The sequence below is a fragment of the Sinohyriopsis cumingii genome, chromosome 5 (assembly GCF_028554795.1).
Source record: "Sinohyriopsis cumingii isolate HCF-2022 chromosome 5, ASM2855479v2, whole genome shotgun sequence".
Lineage (NCBI taxonomy): Eukaryota > Metazoa > Mollusca > Bivalvia > Unionida > Unionidae > Sinohyriopsis > Sinohyriopsis cumingii.
Window position 1 is genome coordinate 51,725,290 of NC_142965.1, and position 19,900 is coordinate 51,745,189.

General features: G+C 44.1%; 1 protein-coding gene across 1 annotated transcript in view; it reads left to right on the forward strand.

Moving 5' to 3' along the window:
- LOC149799158 (A disintegrin and metalloproteinase with thrombospondin motifs adt-2-like) overlaps positions 1-19,900 on the forward strand; it is a 53,747-nt gene that overhangs the window by 1,502 nt on the left and 32,345 nt on the right. The window lies entirely within an intron of this gene.

The following is a 19,900-nucleotide window of genomic DNA, read 5'->3' on the forward strand; positions in this document are numbered from 1 at the left end:
TGTTGTTGTGGGGTTTAACGCCATTTTTCAGCACGATAGGCTATACATGGCGGCCAGTATTAATGGTGGAGGAAGAACCCGGAAAACCCCGGAAAGAACCACCGACCCACGAGAAGCTACTGGCAAGCTTTCTCACATGCCCACATTGGCTGAATCTTAGACTCGAACCGCCGCAGACAGAGGTGAGATGGCAATGATCCGTAACGAAGAGCGCTTTAGACCACTCGGCCACTCGGGGCCCCCCCTTGGATCAGATTAGCCTCAATGGAAATTTAACATGGAGAAAAATCGTGGGTAGGATTAGCCTCAAGGGAAATTAACATGGAGAAAATTGTGGGTCAGATTAGCCTCAAGGGAAATTTAACATGAAGAAAAATTGTGGGTCAGATTAGCCTCAAGGGAAATTTAACATGAGAATAAATTGTGGGTTAATATACGTACAAGGGGAATTGAACATGGGATTTTTTTTTTTTTAAATTTTGAAAAAAGGGGTAGGCAATTGAAAGGCTATCTCTTTTCGAGATATATGGCTGGCCCTGAAAAGGGCCTTTGGGTTTATGTTAATGTATTCATTAACATAAATGGCACCGCATTGGTCTTCTTCTTGTCCTTAGGCTACGTCTCACTGTTGGTCCGTAAATCAGCACTCTTTTCAGGCATCCTTGTCTTTCAACGTAGATCCTACGTATCCACAGGCTGGTGTTTGTCCTGTGGACAACGGTCCACTTCGATCGGACATACATGAGCAAGTCTGTCCGAAACATCATGGAAGACACAAGGGTGGATGACTCAACTGTTGTCCACATCTTGAAGCGACGAGAACAGGTGAATCAATGCAGTGAACGGCGCTTATTTATAGGCAGAGGTAGGATTGAAACGGATTGAGTTCATTCACCAATCCAAACACGCGTTACGAAATTCAGTCAGCCCGCATCCAATCCGAAGAGAGCAGTCTGTGACGTCACGTAGTCAATATAGATTCGCTAGCGCTTGTGTGCAGTCAATCTATGCGACAGTGATTCAACATGACGGAAACTCAGAAAACGGTCCAATGGGGTGCACCAGTAGGGGAGACCGCCCAAGGGAACCCGGACTTACTTTCAGAAGAGGTGAATTGGGATTTTGTGGATTTTCTCTCCTCGCAAGAATTTGTTCCGGAACCTTCGTTACCTTCTTCATTACCGCAAGTGGAGAATTTTAGACAGAGACAGAAAGAAGAATTGGAGAAATTTATACAACGACAAAAGGAAGCGGAACAGGCTTTTCTCCTACAGCAACAGCAGCAAGAAGAAGAGGTAAGAAAAAAAGAACAGCAGCAACAGCAAGAAGAAGTAGCAGCAAAGAAACAAGAGGGTGAAAATCAAACGGTCACGGTACTGTTGGACATTTTAGCGGAGTTAAGAAGTCTGAAACAAATGTATCAGACTTCTTTATTACGACCGAAGAGAATACGACCTTCCCGAGCTAAACACGTCAACCCTGTGACTAAGCCTACCGTACCACCCTTAGTGATTTCAACCCAATCATTATCGTCATCATCAACATTACGTAGTCCAGAAGTAGGCCTTGGCCGTGGCAAAGGCTTAAGGCAGTTAAAGTTGATTGCTTAAACTCACCCCTTCACCATGAAGAAAAAGGCCCTTTTCAGGGCCACCCACATTTCTCGAAAAGAAATACAATTTCAATTTGCCAATAACTCAAAAAAAAAACTCACCCATTTTACCCTTATAGTACGTGTCTGTTTATGAGTGCGTGAGTGTAGCTTCTTATTTTAAAATCAAAACTCAAAGACACTTACCTTATATCATTCATTTATTCTTTTCTCCATTTTTTTACAATCCAATTCACAATTCACAACATAACACTTTAATTAAAAAGTTCATTGACTTCTTCTGTCTCCTTGTTTACTCTCTCTGTTTTTTGAATTTTTTCACCGTCACACTCTTTTCCTCTTCTTCTTCCTCCTCGCTTTCTTCCCTTTTTCTTTTTTTCTCCTGTTTATTTTTCTTCACTTGTCTTCTTTCTTCCTCAGAAGAATCCCTCTCTTCCTCTGAAGAATCCCTCTCTTCTTCTGAAGAATTCCTCTTTTCTTCTGATTCCTCTTGTTTCTTTTTTGGGCAATCTGGAGACCAATGTCCTTTTTCTTTACAATAATAACAGGTATCTTGACTTTTGTCTTTTTTTGTCCCTGTTTTTGTTCTTTTTTGACGGTCTGGACACTCTGAAGACCAATGCCCTTTCTTCTGACAGATATAGCAAGGATCTTGACTTTTATCTCGAAAAGAAGGAGAGTAGTCCGTAGGCTGGTCTGAAGAGAATTTTCTAATGACCCCTCGCAAAGCTCTGACGAAACGTTCGATTTGGTTAGTCTGTTCCATCGTTGTGCTCGGCTTGAGAGTGAAATGAATAGTGAAAGAACAAGACACACACCCTTTTATATACGCTAGTCTGCCATGACTATAAATTAGTCTATGGTGTTTGAACTTGAGTCATTTGACGTTTTTCACTCAAGATGAAACGATCCTATTCATTTGAGAAGAAAGAAGAAGAAAGTAAGAGGCAGAAACGTGATCTATCGCCTCGTACCAGGGCTGAAATCTTGGCACAAATTCATGCCAGTGATTTTGAAGAGGACATGAGTGAACCAGAATCCGAACCCTCTAAACCAAGTTCACCACCCTTAGTCAACCCTGAAAAGTACTATTCCATTCGAGAGACGGAAAAGCGCTCCTCTAGGAAATTTAGAACCACGGCTTACAAATACACGGTGAAGTTTAAAGATTTCAAGGCTGAAGTGCCGTTAGAGAAAGCAGAAGGGTTTATCACTGGGGTGTGGGATTCTTTACTCACTGCACTCAAGCGACAATGTCAACCCAAAGAAGACGATCACTTGAGACTTTCCATACAACACGACGGTTTGAAATCCCCTGTTTGGATCGAGTTTAGCACCCCTGCAGAATTGACCGCTTCCAAAGTCATGGACAAGATTCAACACGTACAACAATCTAATGACCAGTTTGACATCACCGATGGAAAAGCCACACTGGACATGACCCACGTCTCTCCTCCTCAAGGGACCGGACAACGCAATAAGGTGTTATTGGTGAACGAACTTCGCAGTACCAAAAAGAGCCTCGTCCAAATTCACAACCCTCAAGACCAGATGTGTTTAGCCCGTGCCATCGTGGTGGGACGAACCTATGCCAACAAGAACGACACGGTAGAATGGAAAAGAGCCTGGAAAACTATTCGACAATCGGACCGAGCCAAACAACGAAACGAAGCAGAACTCCTGTTGCAACAAGCTGGTCTGTCCAAAGACACACCCTGTGGCATTCCTGAAATGCAAAAATTGCAAGATGTCCTAGCTCTACGATACACCTTCAAAGTGCACCCTCAAGAAGTGCGCGGACCTCTGTTGTTTCGAGGGCAAGATTTTAAGGACGGAAAATACATTCACCTTTATCATCACGATGAACATTTCGATACCATTACCAGTATCACCGGATTCCTGGGATATGTTTATTATTGTGAGAAATGTGACCATGGTTATAACAATCGAGAGCAACACAAGCATTGTGGATTGAAATGCTCAGGATGTTTGGCCTCTTCACCCTGTCTGAGCGAAGAACCAGTGCCTTGTTCAACTTGTCTGCGCACGTTTGTCAGCCCTACCTGTTACCAACAACATCTGAAAAGGCAAGGTTCACAGAAGAAATGTGCTTGTCAACTGCTGAGATTGTGCCCTACGTGTGAACAAGTCATACGTACCAATAATACCAAGGCACACGTATGTTTGGGAAAGAAAAAATGTCACATTTGTCACCACATCGTGGACTTGGAACACCAATGTTACGTGCAAAAATACCAACCCCCACCAGAGAAAGAGGACGGTCACAAGAAGAAAGGCAATTTCATCTTTTTCGATTTCGAATGCATGCAAGAGACTGGCATTCACATTCCTAATTTCTGCGTGGCTCATCGAGCGTGCGAGAAGTGCATTCAAGAACCTATCTTCAGTCATTGCCCTCACTGCAGCAAGATTCCCGGAGGGCGTGAAAAAATCTTTCGAGGACCGAACACGTTAGCCGATTTTGCCCAATGGGTCTTAGACCCCGTCGACAAGACGTGGAGCCAAGAGGACATCGAACGTTACGGAGATTGTCATCGTCATGCCACGGTGATGGCTTACAATTTCTCCGGATACGATGGACAGTTTCTTTTGAGGTACTATACGGAACAAGGCACCGAGCGTCCTAAAGTGACTTTGAACGGAGCCAAAATCATTTTCATGCAAGTGGGACAAGTACAGTTTAAAGATTCGATGAGTTACTTGGCCATGCCTTTGAGTCGAATGCCTAAAACGTTTGGAATGACAGAAATGGCTAAAGGGTACTTTCCACACTTTTTCAATACGGAAGCCAATCAACACGCCGTTCTACCCCATTTACCTGAAGCTCACTATTACGACCCCGACAACATGCGTACCGAACAACGAGAAGCTTTCTACGCTTGGTACCAGGCTCATGCTTCGGACCCTTTCGACTTTCAGGAAGAAATGCTAAAGTATTGTCGTTCCGACGTGGACATTTTACGGCGTTGCTGTGGAAAATTTCGAGAACGGTTCATGGAACAGGGAGGGGTCGATCCTTTGAAAGAAGCTTGCACCATTGCCAAAGCGTGTTCCTTAGTGTATCGACAACGATTCATGCCTGAAAAGACCGTGGCTGTCATCAGTCCTCAAACGACCCACTATGTCAAACGTCAATACTCGGTCAAAGCCCTACGTTGGTTACATTACTTGTGTGACAAGGAAGACAAGTGGATTCAACATGCCCGCAACGGAGGGGGCGAAAAGACCATCGGAACGTATTCGTTCGATGGCTGGGACTTAGAAAACCCCAAGATCGTGTACGAGTTTAACGGCTGCTTATTTCAGGGATGTCCCGTCTGTTACCCTGACCGTGGCACTAAAAATCAGTTTTTGCAACGAACCATGGAAGACTTGTACCAGGACACTTGTCAGCGGCGCCTAAAGTTAGAACAGCAAGGATACCAAGTGGTGGAAATGTGGGAACACGAGTACGATCACCGTATGAAAACCGATCCCGAGTTTAAACGCCTCGTGGAAAGTTACCAGTTCATGGACCCGCTGAACCCGAGGGATAGTTTGTACGGAGGAAGGACCAATGCCACCTGTTTGTTGTACCAAGCCGACGAAGAGAAAGGAGAAGAAATCAAATACTTGGACGTGTGTTCGCTGTATCCCTACGTGTGCAAATATTGTCGCTTTCCTGTAGGGCACCCACAATTGCTGACGGAACACATCGACCTGGTCAACATTCGACAATACGAAGGCTTGATCAAGTGCAAAGTTTTGCCTCCCACGAACCTATACCATCCCGTCTTACCTCACCATTGTCAAGGCAAACTGATGTTTCCCTTGTGCCGTACTTGTGCCGAAACGTGCAACCAAGACCAACCTTGTCAGCACAGCCAGGAAGAACGGGCTTTGACGGGAACCTGGGTCAGCGTAGAATTGTTCAAAGCTCTGGACATGGGATACCAACTGTTAGAAGTGTACGAAATTTGCCACTTTCCCAAGACACAACAGTACCGCAAGGGTGATCCAAGTCAGAAAGGTATTTTCGCTGACTACGTGGATGCCTTTTTGAAACATAAGCAAGAAGCCAGCGGCTATCCGTCCTGGTGTCACACTCCCGAAGACCAAATACAATTCAAAGAGAAATACTATGAACAAGAAGGCATCACTTTAGACCACATCGAGAAAAACGAAGGCAGGCAATCGTTTGCCAAAGTGATATTAAATTGCTTGTGGGGTAAAATGGCACAACGACCGTGTTTACCAAAGACGGAATATTTGACAGAACCTTCCCGCTACTTCCAGATGATTCACGACAAAACCAAATACATGAAACACGTGGACGTCGTTCGAGAGAATTTGATCTTGGTCAATTACGAAGAAGATTTAGACTTTGTACAAGACGACCCTTTTGGAAATGTCATCATTGCGGCTTACGTAACAGCTCATGCTCGCTTAAAATTGTACGAAGCTTTAGAACTGTTAGAAGAACGCGTCCTGTACTTTGACACGGACAGTTGCATTTACATCCATCACCCGATTCAACATCACCCTAACATCGAAGGAGACCGTTTAGGAGCCTGGACAGACGAGCATCCCAACGACAAGATTCTAAGTTTCGTCAGTGGCGGTCCCAAAAATTACGGCTACGAATACCGGGACAAACAAGGAGAAGTGCACACGACGTGCAAAGTGAAAGGACTGACTCTGAATTATCGTACCAGTCGAGTGGTCAACTTTGGGGTATTGAAAGAAGCCTTACAATCGGGAGAGGATGGAAACTTTAAAGTGACCACCTATCAACCGAATAAAATTGTACGTTTACCCACTCACCACATCGTCAGTCAGCCCTTGGAAAAAGTCTATCAAATCGTGTACCAGAAGCGAGTGAGACTTCCCAATCACTTTACGTTGCCGTACGGTCACGTCTGTATTGGTCTGTATATAAAAAAGGAACCCTAGGCAAGATCGATAGTTCATTGGGACTACCAAGACCGAGCGAACAAGATGAATACTTTCAGAGAAACACAGAACAAGTTGTTTAGAAAGGCACAATTCAAGTGTGAGGCTTCGGAAGTGGAATGCGATTGTGAGCCTTGCGATGGGTACGATGCTGTACCTTGTGACCTGAGCGATGCCGTAAAGCATCATGGGAACTTTAGTGTCCCTACCCCTATCATGGAAAGTGATGCTGTGCGTGTCAAACCTGTGGGATGCGAAAGTGATGCCGCTCGTCCTCTTGGACATTTTACTGGGTTTCGTTTTAAAGGGGAATGTTCACCTTCACGTCTACCCCCCTACGGATGTCATCTAGCTCTGAGCAAACTCCTACCCATGTCACTCAACCCTCATCGAAACGAACCTGTGAAAGACGAATATTCGTTCCCTGTGCGTTTGTCGGAATACTGCGACTTTGAAAATCGTCTTCAATCGTTCAAAGGAAAATGGCCAAAGTATCTGGGAGGACCGACCCCCGAAGAATTAGCCAGAGCCGGATTTTTCTACTTGGGCGAAGGAGATAAAGTCAAGTGCTTCAGTTGCGGTGTGTCACTTCACCACTGGGAACCGCAAGATTCGGCCTACGTAGAACATGCTCGATGGTCACCGAATTGTCATTACTTACCCTTAGTGGGACCGAGACATTGAAGTAACTTCTTACCATAATAATCTGTTCATGGATACTTTACAAGAGAACATTCGTGCTTTGCCTGTGGAGTTGAGAGAACGCATTTATCGAGAACTGGTTAAAATACAAGTGAAACGTAAAGAACAATTGCATCCGTTACGTCACCGGTGTTTGAACCACTGGTACCTGAAGGCTATACAAGGATTGATTCAATTGAAAGTGTTCCATCGGACAGACATTGATCAACGATCCTCTAGTTTTCAAAAGGATTGGTTTGGTATGGACGATTCTACCTACATCATTGTAAACGTACTGCATCGAATTCCAGAGGAAGAGTTAACGAATTACCAACATCTTGAACGCAATGTCAACTTGGTGAAAGAGGAAACTTCTGAACGAATTGTAATGTGTAGATTAGTGACTCAACGATTTAAATTCGACACTGAAGTAAAACCATGTTTGTGCAAAGAGTACATTTCTTGTGTCAGACCAAAGAGGATTTAGTATGGCCTATTCATGGATACTTTGCTAGAGAACATTCGTGTTTTGCCTGTGGAATTGAGAGAACGCATTTACCGAGAACTGATCAAAATACAAGTGAAACGCAAACTCAGAGTGATTCGTCCGTTTTTAAATTATGCTATGTTCCAAAGTACAAGAAGACTGATTATGAGTGGATATTACATTAGGCACAAAGGTAAACGAGGCTATTGGCCACCATCCAACGATTCCAAAAACAGTGTATATACTTATGGATACTTTACAAGAGAACATTTTGGGCTTGCAATAGGAGTTGAGATAAAGGATTTACCGAGAGCTGGTGAAAATACAAGTGAAACGTAAAGAACAATTGCATCCGTTACGTCACCAGATCTTTAACCACTGGTACCTGAATGGTATAAGAGAACTGATTAGTCAGAAATTGTTTCAATGGTCAGACCTTGTTCAATACTTCCAGGCCCCCGATGATTCACGTGTTGATCATTTTGGTTACTTCGAGATTCACCTAGAGCAACCCCTTGAGGAAGACGAGGTAAAGGATTACCAACATTTGTTACGTGGAATCTACTTAGCGGAAGAGGAAACTTCTAAACGAACTCTGACGTTTCGGTTACAGTATGCAAGATTTACTTTCCCAACAGGAGAACGAAGATCACTCGCTAGAAAGTACGTGTATTCTTTTCGAAACAAAGAGACTATAAAAACAGGCTGCTATGCCACGACTTATGTCGTATGTAATCCAACAGATTCCGTGGAAGGAACTCAATGACCATATTCAAACTGTGGATCATTACCATCGATTATTACAAGAACTGTATCCATTCAATTTGGGACGACAAGTGGTGTGTGTCTTAGTGACTTGTTTTCTGGGATTTCGTTTACCAGCCGATTCTTTGTGGACTCTTTACGATCAGTACTTACCACCTCAATGGCCTTAAATGGTCACGAAAAACTCCTTTTGCTCAAAGCCTTGCGGTTTCATCTGGATACTTCTCGACCTCAACAGGAAAAAAAGATTCGTCAACTTTCAGCTACCCAAGACGTGTATGACGATGTGTGTGTAGCTTGTGACTTACATCCCCATTGGACAGATGTCCGTGCCTGGAAAGAATGGGGTTTTGAGGCTTGGACCCAAGAAGTGGCCCAGTATGCACGAGAGTTGTTCAAGGAAAAAAGTTACTTTTCAACCCGTGTTAGTGACGGTGCCAGAAGAACCCGTCACCCAGGACAGGACTGTCGTGGACAGGCCTGAAAGACCCTTTCGGGAGGACACTTCTGTGACCTTACCCCCTACTATAGAACTGGTTAGAACATTACCCAAAACATGTTGTACAGACACTTGTGTTTATTCCACGTTCATAGTTATCATGTGCCTTTTATCCTTGTACTTAAGCCTTTGGCTTTTATGTATTTTTGTCTTTCGTATTCATGTTTGAAACATTCAATAAAAGTGTTCTGAAAAAGTATATAAACTCTTGTCTTGTTTCTTTTCGTGTCACAAGTGACATTTCTCACACCATGGCTACCTCTGCTGTCTCTGCTCCCTCTTCCTCCGCTGTCAAAGTCATCGACGAACACTTAGATCGTGCCAGTTGGGAGGCTTTGTATCTTCGCCATCCCTTTAACATGCTCATTGCTGGACCTAGCGGTTCAGGCAAAACCGAATTCGTCAAACGTTTGATCGAACATAAACATCATTTGATCGATCGACCCCCTCAACGAATCGTGTGGTGTTACAAAGAGTGGCAATCGGCGTACAGCCTCTTGCGAGAAAGTCAAGGTGATTCCATCGTGTTTGTGGAAGGCATTCCTAAAGAAGACGACGGCATCGTCTCTGACTCCCGTCAAACCCATTTGGTCATTTTCGACGACATGTTAGGAGAAGACGAAGAAGAAATTAAATTGTGGTTCACGCGCAAAGGGCATCACCGTAATGCCAGTGTCGTTTACATCACCCAAAATTTGTTTCAACAAAGTAAAGCCCATCGCACCATCAGTCTCAATGCGCATTACGTGGTCTTGTTTAAAAGCCCTCGAGATAAATCGCAAGTGCAAGTCTTAGCCAAACAGTTAGGAACGCCTTGGCTGACTCAGGCGTACGACGATGCCACTCAAACTCCACACGCCTATTTCCTCGTCGATTTGAAACCTACGACCCCCGAGGATTTGCGATTTCGTACCCACTTGTTTCACCACTGGTGCCAAGACGGAGGGCCTGTCCTGTACACGTCTCCGTCCTCGACTTCATTTCACTCCCCATAAAAAAAAATCTATAAAAACCTCAGACCCTTTCTCGTCTGTCTCACTCTCAGTGCGAACATGACGTCCCTTCAGTCGCATCTTCCCGTCAAATTGATTCGTGCCTTGTATGGCATCAGTCGAGAAAAAGATCCACAAACACGAGCTCGTGTCTTAGAAGCTAGTCTCAAAGAAGTCTTACGATGGTTCACGGTGACGGCACGTCAAATACTCCAAGGAATCATTCAGATTCCTCATCAAACCCAACGCCTTTTCGATCGAAACAAAGTCGCTTTGGTCCAACTGGCCGATCCCCGCATCGACACTCAAACCAAAAAACAAATCATTTTGAAACCTGGAGGGAGCGGTACTCTAGGAGGGGTCATCATTCGCTCACTCTTAAGATGGGATCCTAATGCCCCCAAAGTTATCCCCAAGACAAAAGTCCAACGAAGTCCCAAGAAGAAAAAGAAAAAGACCAGGTCCCCAAAGAGAAGAACTTCTCCAGTGGCAGGACCCTCCTCTTACCAGACACCACCACCCCGGAAAAAGAAAAGAAGCCTCCAGAAAAAGAAACAGAGAAAAAGTCCCCAGAAAAAGAAAAGTCCACAGAAGAAAACTAGTCGCAAGAGAGGCACTTCGGCCAGGACGCAACCTTACACTCGCAAACCACGACCTGCCACAGCGGTGACTGCGTCTCCGGCTGCCTCACGTTTGTCCACTTCTCCGTTAATGACACCCAGAACTGAAGAGTACTTGGAGACGTTGATCACACCAAGAACTTCTCCGTTGATGACCCCCAAAAGAACTTCCCCAGTGGCAGGACCTTCCAATTTAGTGGCAGTGGCTGCTGCTCACAAAGTACCTTCTCCCAAAATCAAAGTCCATGAAAGATCGGGCATGTTACAAAGTTTACTGGATTTGTCCAAGCAAGAACTGGCTCGATTTAGTCCGTTGCGTACCCCTGCACGACGTGTCATGCCTGTCCTCAAACTGATACGACGTCAAGACAATCAGTGGCGACGCGTTCCAGTATAAAAAAGGCGTGTGACCAAGTCGTGGTATCAGTGTTTTTTGGTGCTCCTGAAGACTCAAAGATGTCACCCTCCAGAAAACCCCAAGGAAAGAAAAGGAAAGGACTGCCACCACGTTTAGCCAAACATGGGGACCTGTTATCTGTCCTGTCCAAAGCTTCTCCACCCCTACGAAAAAAACTCATTCAAACGGCCTCCAAAGAGGTCATCGATACCGTGTGCGAATGTTGTTTGAACGTTTTGAAAGGCACGATCCCTTTGTCCAAACACCAGAAACAATGCTTAGGCAAACATCGTCACGTTCTTCGCCAAATGGTTCAAAAGAAAATTCCCATTCGTCAAAAAAAGAAGATGTTGGTCCAACGTGGAGGCATTTTGCCTCTCTTGTTAGGCCCCATACTGAAAGGAGTCTTGGGAACCATGTTGGGAGGACTGGTGGGAGCAAGATAAAAAGACCCTCGGAAGTCCCAAGATCTCAGAATTCACCCCTGACAACCGCATGGAAGGACGAAAACTAGCTTTAGTGCCTTACAAACGATGGATGGAATACCATCGGTGGCAAGAACAACGCACCCCGCATTTACCTCCCAATCCCAATTTGAGCGAGATGTCCCAGTTACAACACGAATTGCAATCCTTGATGGATCGCCAAGATTTGTCCGAAACAGAAAAATCGCAAAAGTACGGTCAACTCTTGCAAAGACTGCAACTCTTTCACCAGAAAGCTTTAGAGGAAACAGCTTTACCCACTCTGAAAGATTTTAAGACCTTGATGAAAAGTCCAGCACCATCACCAGTACCAGTACCAGTACCACCAGTACCCGTGACCAAGACAGAAAAAGGAGAAGAAGAGGAAGGGTTTCAAACTCCACCAGAAAAAGTACGCAAGTTAACAACACCACCTACCTCCAGAATTGGATGGATTAAAAAGATGATGGCCACCCCTTCTTCCTCACAAGAGAAAAAGAAAGTGAAGACAGAAGTGAAGACAGAAGTGAAACAAGAACCGATATCCCCCGCTCTGACATCCTTCTCCTCTTCGACACCTATTGCTGGCCGCACACGCAAAGCATTGCAATCCAAGAAAATACCCCAAGAGAAAAAGAGTAGCATCCTCCAAGGGTGGGTGCCTTATTAACACACCAACCAAAACAAAAAAATGGAAAAAGTCTTAGCCAGCATTTACTACGATCCCTCCCATCCTGCAGGTTACGCAGGAGTTCAAAAATTGTATCGTGCTGCCAAAACGCGACTGAAAAGTCTCCGTTTACCTCAAGTGCAACGATGGTTACAAGAACAAGCTACCTACACTTTACATAAACCCATTCGACGCAAGTTTGCCAGAAGTCGTACCCGAGTGGAAGGCATCGATCATCAATGGCAAGCCGATTTAGCCGATGTCTCTCATTTGGCCAGCTACAATCGTGGCTACAAATATTTGTTTTGTGTCATCGACGTCTTTTCCAAATTTGCCTGGGTCGTGCCCTTGAGTTCCAAATCGAGTAGCGAGTTAGTGCGAGCCTTACAACGGGTGTTGAAACAAAGCGGTCGTCACCCTCTTCGATGGCAAACGGACAAAGGCACCGAATTTCTGAACCAAGCTTTCCAAAAAGAATTAAAGAAACGTGACATTCATTTTTTTACCACCGAGAATCCCGAAACCAAAGCCAGCATCGTGGAACGTTTTCAACGCACTTTGAAAGAGCGCATGTGGAAATATTTTACGCATCACCACACTCTGAAGTACATCGACATCTTACCGCACCTGGTGCAAGCGTACAACCAATCTTACCATCGAAGCATCGGACGTGCCCCGCAAGACGTGACTCCCGACAACGAAGTGCTGGTGTTTGAGCGTCTGTTCGGTACGTCCCCGACGAGGGCTGTCCCCAAGAAAAGTGGAGAGTTGACCGTAGGAGATTGGGTGCGCATTGGCAAAACCAAACGCACTTTTGACAAAGGTTACTTACCTAACTGGACGACCGAATTGTTTCGCGTCACTGGACGAGTGCATGGCCGTCATCCTGCCGTCTATAAATTGGAAGATATGAACGGAGAAGTACTCAAAGGAACGTTTTATTTGCCCGAGTTACAACGTGTCACCAAAAAAGAAGACGACGTGTACGACATCGAAAGCATTCTCGAACGCAGAACCCGTAAAGTGGGCAAACGACGTGTCAAAGAAGTCAAAGTACGTTGGAAAGGATATCCACCCAGTTTCGATTCTTTGATCGACGCTTCGCAAGTCATCGACTATAAAAAGAAGAAGTGACCATCATGCCCTTTCACACAGCAGACGCAGCTACGTCGACCACTCCCCCTTCACCCAGTTCTTCTGTGCAAGATTTACAAAAACAACCCTTGTGGGTGTGGTGTGGAGAACGTGTGCCTAAAACGCAAATCGTCTTTTTCTGTCAAATCTTCGTGGTGTATTGTGTCATCGGGGCAGCCATTGCCAATTTGAGTTTGCAACAAGGAGACAAACAATTGTGGACCATTTTATTGAGCAGTTGCATCGGTTACCTGCTTCCTAATCCATCCCTGAAATTCTCATCGAACGGGAACCTTGTGTCCAGTGCCAGTGTCAGTCACCAGTCCAACCACAACCAGAACCCCATTTTGGGCGGAGACACGCCTCTGACATCCAGTAATATCCCCTCGGACAGCCACAGAACTCTGGAATTATGAGTCACCAAAACCAATTCTACTTAGCCTTACCCAGTGACAGTTCCATGGAGGTGTTTCCCCACAACATGTTGTGCTGTTACAAGGCCAAATTACCTCAGGCCATCCCCTTAGATCACGAAGCCCATTGGGAAGTGGCTTTAGTGGAAATGATTCACCCGACCCAAGTCCTCAATGTCCTTCCCAATCAAAATAAATTTGATGTGGAAGTTTATGACGAGCAATTGCAACAGTGGATGGATACCCATAGCAAATATGAGAAGAAAACCCGTACACCAAATGTAAAGTACACCACCTATCACTTGTTCATTCCCCCAGGCTATTATTTTAGTGGTCAACATTTTGTCAACACCATAGCCACCAGGTTTAATGGTGTGTTTTTGAAAGCTTTGGAGAGTGTCAAAAAGAGTGTCACCCTGGAGTACCACAAAACAGCTCGTCGCTTCCTGATGAAATTTCCTGAGGGGAATAAAATCATAGGTTTCTATTTTTATGATAAATTGTTTGACATGTTGGGCGGTGACATAAACATGAGGAAGAAAGTAGAACAACAAAAAAAAACCCCGAATTATCAATCATTTACAACAACGAGTCTTTTGGCCAGTATTTTTGTACCCCGGTAGAACTGAACCAAGGACTGAATTTGATGTTCGTGTATTCCGATGTGGTGGAGTATAACGTGGTGGGACACACTTCCGTACCGTTACTGCGTGTCATTCCTTTCAAAGTGGATTCTGCCGCAGACGCTGACGAGGAAGGTGGAAACACTTACCACGTCCACCGCGAATTTGTCCATCCTCACTATTTGCCCGTCAGCAAGTCGTATTTGGACACGGTCAACATTACTATAAAAGGAGAGTTGGGACAAAATATTCCATTCACCAAAGGAAAAGTCACGGTGAAACTCCATTTTCGAAAACGGTTTTCTCACGACTCGTAAATAAGTCATGTATCCAGTGTACCGAGGGGTTGCACGACAGCGAGGACACGGTTTAGGAGACATGTTAAAATCGGCCTTTCGTTCGGTGGCCCCGGTGTTGAAACCGATGGTGACACGCGGATTGCACGCCTTGAAAGATGCGGCACTGACGCAAGGCAAAGAATTTCTCCAAAATGTCATCATCGACAAACAAAACCCTAAAGAAGCCCTCATGAGGGCAGGCAAAAATGTCTTGCTGCAAACGGGCAAAGACATTTTGGGCCGACGAGACACACCTATAAATGCCCTGCACGCTACCGAGTCAGGCATTCAGCAAGGACAAGGCAGAAAGAGACGACGAAGAAAACACCCTTTCACCAGACTTCAAGCGATAAAGGCCAAGAAAAGAAGAACCGTTCGAGACTTAGACGTTTTCGATTATTGAAACACAGAAAAAAAAAATGATGCACCGAGAGTCTTGCGCTTGTTCCAAGACGGAACTGGATCTGTTTGCCATGCCCCCCACCATGATGACGATGCAAGAATCCCAGTGGGTGGAATTTCACCCGGTCTCCTCATTGACCGATTCCGCTCCCATCGAGTTTGAAATCAAAGGACAACCCGAAGATTACATCGATCTGAATAGCAGTTACCTGTACTTGAAAGTGAAAGTGATCGAGCCACCCAACGATAACATACTCGGTGATGAAGCAGTAGCTCCCGTCAATAATTTAATGCATTCCTTGTTCAGCGAAGTGGACTTGTACTTGAATAACAAACTGGTCAGCAGCAGCATGGATACTTACCCTTATCGAGCGTACCTGGAAAATCTCTTGACGTATGGAAAAGAAGCCAAGAACACTCATCTGGATGCTTGCGTGGTATGGAAACCTGACCTAGCGACTAAGTTCAACGGCGTTGTACTTGCTGGGGATGCTTCAAATCCAACGGGATTTGTAGAACGACAAAAGAAAATTGCTGGAAGTCGTAGTTTAGAACTGATGGATCGCTTGCATTTGGACATGTGGTTAAAAGAAAAGTATTTGTTGAACGGGGTGGATATCCGCCTGAGACTAAATCGCAGTAGTACTGCTTTCCATTTGATGGCTCCTATTGTTCCTGATCCCCCTTCTTACAAAACCATCATCCAAGAAGCCAGGCTCTACGTGCGTCGTGTGGAAGTGTTACCTAAAGTGGGAAACGACATCAGTCAGACGTTGAGCAGAACGACCGCCAAGTATCCCATACGACGCGTAGAAGTGAAAACCTTCACCATTCCTGCTGGACAGCGATCCATGATCCAAGATCATCTGTTCCAAGGACAGTTACCCAAGCGTTTGATCGTTGGTATCGTCAGGAATTCAGCCTTCAACGGAGTCTACAACGAAAATCCTTTTGAGTTTAAGCATTACAATGTGTCCAAGATCGAAGTCAGTCGCGATGGCAAGACCTTGTGTACCCGACCTTTCGAGCCTAACGTTGCCAACAAAAATTACTTGAGATCGTACTTGTCCCTGTACGAAGCTACCGGACAGTTAGGAACCAACACCAGTCACGGCATTACGTACGACGATTACGCAGGAGGCTATGCTTTGTTGGCTTTTGATTTCACTCCTGACCAAGGCAGCGACGAGGGACATTTCCACCCTATAAAATCCGGTCAGATTCGTGTGGAAATTCAGTTTGCGGGTCCACTGGATGCAGGGAACACAGTGAACGTCATCCTGTATGCAGAATTCGACAATACGATAGAAATCAACAGTTTAAGAGAAGTCATTCTAGACTATTAGAAGCCATGGAAGACTGTTATCCCTCTTTACCTAGTGGAGAAACTTTGGACATGGAATGTGAGGAGACTGTGGAAGAAGAAGAAGAAGTGATCATGATGAAGTCAAGATGGCCAGAACAAGAAGCCCATTTAATCTCCTGTTTTGCCAAACACTTGGTCGATAAAATGACGGAATTGATCAAGAAAAATTGTTATGGATGTCAAAACGATCATCCCAGTCAAATTCAACACGATAAATGCCTGATGTTGAGTCAAGAAGAAAAATTGGACGAGTATCTGGACGAAGCTTGGAGTCTCATCTCGAACAAAGACGTGTTGCACCAGTGGTATAAAGACTTGCGTGAACATTCTTGTCCACCATTAACCACTCAAGAGATCCATCGTATCGAAGCTCTCCTGAATCAGAGTGAGGAAACAAAACGAATAACCATTTATTCATCAGACATTTTCAAGCAAAAAGTCAGGATCGAATTGACGACTTATTATTACCTGTGAAGAAGAACAAAACATGGATACCTGGGAACTTTATTACCTTTTGAACCACAGTTCGTATACGGTTTCTTGGAATCCTGTCGTCTGTGCTAAAGATGAACTCCCTCATCGCAAACCTAAAGACCATCAAGCTTACGTGATCAACACGGACGACAGTCATCTCCCAGGAACCCACTGGGTAGCCGTTTACTTTCCTCAAGAAGGATGTGTGGAATATTTCGATTCGTACGGATTGCCCCCTTTGGAAGACGATATCATCGACTTCATGAGACGAAATGCTCAAACCACCCGATTCAATAACGTGAAATTACAAGGCACATATTTCTTGGTGTGTGGACAGTACTGTGTGTATTTTCTGCATCATCGCAGCCTGGTCTATTCCTTAGAACATTTAGTGACTCATTTTGATCCTCGTTCTTCTACTAGAAACGATGTGAAAGTAGATCGATGGTTTTGTGACCATTATGCTTATCTTTTGTCTCAAGCTAGGAAACGTAGTGTCCATCAATGGCCTAATGATTTCCAACAGTGGAAATCACAATTTCATTCACAACGTTGTCAGCCCTGTTTAAAGTAGATTGTCCATTGAGAAAAAATTGTTTGATGTTATAGTGTTGGATTATTGTTAAAAATGTTAGAGTTGTTGTTTAGTGTTAAGTGATTTTTGAATAAAAAATGTTGTATTTTGAAAAAAATGCCTTTGTCTTTTGTTTAGCTATAAGAATGTTGGATTGATGCTCTTTCATTTCTTACTATCCGTCTCATGACACTCACTGAACGTTGCGGCTCGAAAACCGTGTGGGGATGTTTTCCTTCACGTCCGCGCTTTGACTTTAAGAACCGGGGTTGTTTCCAGTCTAACCATCCATTGTCAACTCATCCTCCTAAGAAGATGTGTTCCAAACTAGCTAAGCTCAACGAAGCCTACGTGAATTTGCATAGGGTCAGACACAGTATGATACCAAAGCCAGAAGAAATAGAGAATGTGAGAATGTTAAAAATCACTGAAGACCTGATAGAAGAGCTCTTCAGAGAAGAAATGAACCGGGAAAAAGAAGAATGGACAGAGAAGTACAGACTTCAGAGACAGCAGCAACAGCAGCAACAGCAGCAACAACAGCAACAACAGCAGCAGCAACCTGAAGCTGACAGTGGTTTTGTCGATTGTCGTAGCAAACAAATAAAAACAGCCCTTTTCAGGGCTACCCAATACTCTAGAAAAGAAATAACGATCAATTTGCCAATGTGTGTAGGTAGAGTAGTGTGAAAATAAACACTAACTCTTGCTTTAAAAAGTGTGAGGGTATGTGTTTGTGTTTGTAAGCGCTCACATAAGTTGGTGTGGATAGTAGATTAAAATCATGTTTTTTTGGTGTTTGAGGTGTATATTTGGAGTTAGATTGAATTGCTTTGCGTATGTGGATAGTCTATTGAAGTGATTGATAAAAAAATTTAAAATAGTGATGGGTAGAATAAAAAAGTGAGTGAGTGTTTCTTTTAGGTCCGCACGTTGTTGTTTTTTTTTTTTGTTGGTCATGATCTAGGTAAGATGAATTTTATGTTTTTAGGGGTATGTTTTCCTTCACGTCCGCGCTTTCAGTATAAATTGAAACTCGCTCGGCAGTCTAGCTGCCCTTGTTGATTGATCAACACAAGAATGAATAGTAGCAGAATAAGCAAACTTCTTGAACTCCAGATACATCTGGAATATGTCAGGCGCCTGGTAAATGAATTGGCTGCGGAGGCTATAATAGAAGAAGAAAGAATAAAGAAGGAAGAGGAGGAGAGAAGACAGAGGGAAGAGGAGGAAAAGAAAAGAGAAGAGATGATGTCGTTCAATATTCCCGAGACAGAGGATTGGGGTGCTGAAGCGAATCATCCTCCCTCTTCGCTCCCCAGAAGAAAGGTGAAAGGAGACTGGGGAAGAAGATGCGTGTGCGGCGCCAGGCCAGGAAGGTGCAATCATTAGATAGTTGCATCTGGAGTTCAAAAAAACAGCCCTTTTCAGGGCTACCCAATACTCTAGAAAAGAAATAACTATCCATTTGCCAATGTGTGTAGGTAGAGTAGTGTGAATATAAACACTAACTCTTTTTTAAAAAAATGTGAGGGTATGTGTTGGTGTGTTAGTGTTTATAAGAGCTCTGGTATGTTTGTGTGAATAGTAGATTATGGGTTTATTTATTGTTTCTTAGCGTATGTGAAGAGTATAGTTAGGGTTTTATTATATGAAATGAGAAAGTAGGGGATGTTTTCCTTCACATCCGCGCATTGTTGGGTCATGATCTAGGTAAGATCAATTTTATGTTTTAGGGGGATGTTTTCCTTCACGTCCGCGCTTTCAGTATAAGAACCCACCATGTTCGTCGTTGGAACCATTCTACGGAATAACTGAGACAAACTGACTCAAGTATCAGTTCTATTCAATCTACTGAGAGACATCTATTTCTGGATAATGGATGTAGAATATGTTTTAGGAAGAATAGAAGAGGAGTGGAGGCATGGAGATATGAAAGACTTTGCAACGAGTCAAGTTCAAGGCCTAAAGACAGCAAGAGATATCATAGCAGGGATGATTGAAGAAGTCAATAAGTCAAGAGGTTTCATTAACCCACCTTACTTCAGAGTGGGAAGTTTGAAGGAAGCACTGGATAATGTCATCCAAGTCCGGTGCTTCCTAGAAAAAATATTGTACTGGACAGAGTGGAGAAATGTAAAATGGGGATTGGAAAAGGTGAAGAAAGGGGAAGATCTGATGAGAAAAGTAATGGAGGAAGAAGTAGAGAAGATTAAAGTGAAATGGAGGGAAGAAAGAAAAGATGTGGAAAACAAGAAGAAACAGGCAGAGTTTGAGAGGTTGAATGAGAATTGGATAAAAGTTCAGGAAAAGTTTAGAGCTCTAGGTCATCCTGACTGGATGCCGGAAAAGGAGAAAAAGAAGACAGGAATAGTGACAAAAGTGAGAAGATGGTTGAAGAAGTGGAAGTGTTAGAAGAAACCCAAAGGCCCTTTT